Source organism: Cervus canadensis, chromosome 3 (assembly GCF_019320065.1).
Source record: "Cervus canadensis isolate Bull #8, Minnesota chromosome 3, ASM1932006v1, whole genome shotgun sequence".
Classification (NCBI taxonomy): domain Eukaryota; kingdom Metazoa; phylum Chordata; class Mammalia; order Artiodactyla; family Cervidae; genus Cervus; species Cervus canadensis.
In genome coordinates, this window is record NC_057388.1 from 58,142,180 (window position 1) to 58,147,290 (window position 5,111).

Here is a 5,111-nt window from a genome sequence, read left to right on the forward strand (position 1 = left end):
GGTGGTGATAATGGATGGGAAACGACCAGGGGACCAGAGAGTAGAGGAACTTGGGCAAGAGGGAAAATTATTAGCAAATGACCTTATTATGGGAGATTGACCCTGTTGTTGCCACTACTTAGCAATGTTTTAATAGGGATCTCTTTTAAAAGACTAAAGAATAGCAGCATGTTACAATAAGGACTTGCATCTACTGCCTTAATGGATAGTGGAAAAGAACAAAGGTCTAAGTGTCAGAAGATCCAGGAGATGGTCTCAGCTCTGTTACTAGCTGAAGGATTTAGGACCTTAGACAAATAATATTATCCTTTTGTGCCTCAATTTCCTTGTCTGTAAAATGAGAACAGCAGTATTTTTTTGCTTGCTTCCCACGAAATTATAAGGGACAAAGGACATGTTGTATTAACTGGGCAGGAGGTGGGGGGCGGGGCTGTCTACAGTAGCTGGCCAGGCCTCATTCTCTGGCCCTCTGATGCCCATCCAGCCCAGCTCCAGCCTTAGAGGGAGATGGGGAACAATTCTAGACTATGGGGTTTGGGCAGTGGTAGGAAGTCCCTGAAACATTAGTTTAGGGCCATGAAATGTTAACATATTGAGCACCTACACCACGTCCGTGATGGTGACACTCTGAAGCTGTAAAGTAGGACTAGAGGATTTCAGTACTGTTGTTAAAATCCGTTCTGACTTTGTTTACACCTATTGCATAATCAAGTCCTGAAAGTGGGAAGAGAGCCAGGGTTGAGTGCCTGAGAAGAGTTCCTTCTCCTCCACAAAGGGCCTGCTGATTCCAGGAAGAGTCACTAGGGTGTTGATAGCCAATGGCTGCTCTGCTAAATCTTTAAATGTTCTTCAGGCTCTACTAGCTAGAGAGAAACTACTGAAAGTAAATTCCTCATGAATCTTCTGTCTACATAGGGTGGGGCTGGGGAGGCAAAAGACAATAGAGAAGAAGCAAGGGAGGTTCTAGTATCTTCTCAATCTTAGTAGTGAGGAGCTTGAGTTCTGCATTCACAGGTGGGTTCAAATTCTTGTCCTGCTAGTTACTGGTTCTGTGACCTTGGGTGAATTTCCTGTCATCTCTAAGCAGTTTCCTAAATGTCGGTGTGTGTGGCACACCTTTCTTAAAGGTCTGTGATAAAGATTCAATGACAAATATGGGATTTATATCTTATAAATTGCTGTTGTTTCATGTCTGTCTTTGAGCTTTTTAAGATTAGATACCATAAAGATTGCAGCCATGAAATTAAAAGATGCTTACTCCTTGGAAGGAAAGTTATGACCAACCTAGATAGCATGTTAAAAAGCAGAGACATTACTTTGCCAACAAAGGTTCGTCTAGTCAAGGCTATGGTTTTTCCAGTGGTCATGTATGGATGTGAGAGTTGGACTGTGAAGAAAGCTGAGTGCTGAAGAATTGATGCTTTTGAACTGTGGTGTTGGAGAAGACTCTTGAGAGTCCCTTGGACTGCAAGGAGATCCAACCAGTCCATCCTAAAGTAGGTCAGTCCTGGGTGTTCATTGGAAGGACTGATGCTGAAGCTGAAACTCCAATACTTTGGCTACCTCATGAGAATAGTTGACTCATTGGAAAAGACCCTGATGCTGGGAGGGATTGGGGGCAGGAGGAGAAGGGGACAACAGAGGATGAGATGGTTAGATGGCATCACCAACTCGATGGCCATGTGTTTGAGTAAACTCCAGGAGTTTGTGATGGACAGGGAGGCCTGGCATGCTGCGATTCATGGGGTCGCAGAGAGTCAGACACGACTGAGTGACTGAACTGAACTGAGCTGAACTGAACCACGGTTTTAATCCCCCCCCACCCCAACCTAAACCTAGCACCTACATACATAGAGAAAGAAGGAAGAAAAGAAGGAAGCCAGGGAGGAAGAGAGGTAGGGGCAAGGATATTTATCTGATTTAGTGGGCAGGTCCCTGGATTTGTAGGAATCCCTCACGGCCTTCAGTGACATTAGAGCTGGGTTCATGCGCAGCAAGGCTCCGAGTTCTTACCCAGGTCCTTGAGAGTAGTATGTGCTATGTGTGTGTTCAGTTGCTAATTTGTGTCTGATTTTTGCCACCCTATGGACTGCAGAACACCAAGCTTCCTTGTCCTTGTCCTTGTCCTTCACTATCTCCTGGAGTTTGCTCATATTCATGTCCATTTAGTCAGTGATGCTAACTGGTTAGAACCATCTCTTCCTCTGTCACCTTCTTCTCCTTTTGCCTTCAGTCTTTCCCAGCATCAGGATCTTTTCCAATGAGTCATGGGTAAAATAGAATCCTCTCTCTCTCCCTACTCCACACCCTCTCCAATTGTGCTTCTTTCTGAGATAGTCATTGAACAGATGTACATCTCATGAACAGTCAAGGGAATTGGCCATCACTCAACTAGAATGACAGACTGCTTTCTGATCTGGGGTCCTGGGGCCCCAGTATGAGCCAGAGTGACACAGAGGCCCCCAAAGCACTGCCTCCTGAGAGCTGCTGGGTGGCAGTCACCTCGGGGCGTCAGTGAGAGCAGGGGACCTGGCCTTGTCACAGATGCTACTCAGTGAACTCCAGCTTGGGGACTTCAGGTGCAATAAATGTATGACTGAGGCATATAGAGAAAGAAAAACAGCTGGAAAAACAGGATAAGTGAATGGGGGAGGAGAGGCTATGTGCTAGACTTTTAGCTGGCATCCAGACCTTATTTCTAGTCTTGCCATTACCAAACTCTGTGACCTCTGACAAGTCATCTCATCTTTCAGAATCTCTTTCTTCACCAGCACAGTTATTTAGCTCTTTTGCGTCTGACAGTCTCTGCTTTTCATGCAAGAGAGTCAGGCTTTAGGCACAAAGGAGAAACAAATTTGATGCAGAGTTTCTGCCTTTGACCTGGCCTTATGGGACCCCTGATCACCTGCAAGCAGCATAATGAACCTTATGCATCCATCATCCAGCCAATCTTATTTTATGCATTTTTTTAGTCACTTGCTCTCCTACCAGAAAATTTTTTAAAGCAAATCTCAGACTTCTTAGTATTACATACACATTTCAGAATTCAGTATTTGGACAAGAACTATTTTTCAAATATAACCACAGTACTTTGTTACCTCTAAAATTATTATAATAATTCCTTAATATCATTCAATATCTAGGCATTTCTCCTCCCTGTCTCCTACCCCACCTCCTAGATATAGTTTGTTCATACCAGGATCCAGATAAGTCTCATACATTGCAATCAGTTGGTTTCTCATATGGGTTGTTTTTCTTTAAAACTACACCTTTTCAGAGAAGTTTTTCAGAATTTTTAAACACTTTTTCAGAGAAGTTTTATATTCGCAACAGAATTGAGTTGGGAAAAAACCAAAATTGAACGGAAAGTATAGAGCTTCCACATGCCCCCTGTCTTCACATACCCACAAACTCCCTTCTATCAACATCTTGCACCAGAGTGGTCCGATTGTAACAATGGATAAACCTACAGTGATGTATTATTACCACTCAAAGTCCACAGTTTACGTTAGGGGTCATTCTTTTATTGTGTCTTCTATTGGTTTTGACAAAATATAATGACATATATCTGCCATTATAATATCATACAGTCATGTGTACATTATAGCATCATACAGATATAGTTTTACTGCCCTAAAAATCTGTGTTCTGTCTATTCATCATCCCCTCCCCATTAATCCCAGGCAACCACTGATCTTTTTGCTGCATCCATAGTTTTGTCTCTTCCACAATGTCATATATAGTTGGAATCATAAAATACGTAGCCTTTCAGATTGCTTTAATTCATTTAGTGATATTCATTTACGTTTCCTTCATGTCTTTTCATGGTTTGAAAGCTCATTTCTTTTTAGTACCAAATAATAATACTTCATTCTCTGGATGTTTCACAATTTGTTTATGAATTCAATTACTAAAGGACATTTTGATTGCTTTCAAGTTCTGGTAGTTGTGAATAAAGTTGCACTAAACATTTACTTGCTGGGTTTGTGTGAATGGGCTTCCCTGGTGGCTCAGTGGTAAAGAATCCACTTGCTAATGCAGGAGACAAAGGTTTGATCCCCTGGTTGGAAAGATCCCCCCTGAAGAAGGAAATGGCAACTCACTCCAGGATTCTTGCCTGGAGAATCCTATGGACAGAGGAGCCTGGCAGGTTATAGTCTATGGGGTCGCAAGTCTGATCCAACTTAGCGACTAAACAACGACGACGACTTTTGTGTGAATATAAGTTTTCAACTTATTTGGGAAAATGCCGAGGAGTGTAATTGCCAGATCACATGGTAAGAGACTGTTTAGTTTTATAAGAAACTGCCAAATATTTTCCACTTTGTGCTTCCACTAGCAATGAATGAGTTTTCCTGTTGCTCCACATCCTCACCAGCACTTGGTGCTTTTAGCATGGGTCATTTTTTAATTTATAGGCTCTCTCTTTTCAGCTTTCTCTTTGTTTGTTGAAGAAACCAACCATTTGTCCCATAGTTTTTCTCACAATCTAGAGTCTGCTGGTTGTATCCTCATGGTGGTGTTTAGCATGTTTTCCTATTTCCGAAGTGCTTTCAAATCAGTGCTTAGATCTAGAGTTTGATCAGATTAAAATGTGATATTTTTGATAAGACCACTTTATAGATGGTGGCATGTACTTTTCATTGGGAGGAATAAAATGTTTGACTGTCTCTCTTTTATAATATTATGATCATTACTGCATAAATAAATTAATTCATTAGTAGTGCAAAATGGTAAGAGTCTATCATCCCTTCTGCATTTATTAGCTGGAAATGCTATAAAGAAAAACCTCCCTTCATCAACAATTTGGTTACCCTGAATTACAGTTCACATTGAAGAGGTTATTTTATTTGCCATTATTTCTATTTAAAAATAATGAATTGATTCCCTATAACACATCCATTTCATCCATTGTAGCAGTTATTATTCTAATTGATTCTCAGAATACCCCACCTCTGGTTGGTGGGAACTCTTTTAGACAGTTCCTGATCCTTTTGCCTTGACCCCAGTGGATTGCGACAGTTTCCTTGCTGTCTTTTATGATAAGGAGCTCCAGACTTATCCATAGCAGACCTGGAATTAGTCAAGGAACCCTGTTACTTGTAGTGAGT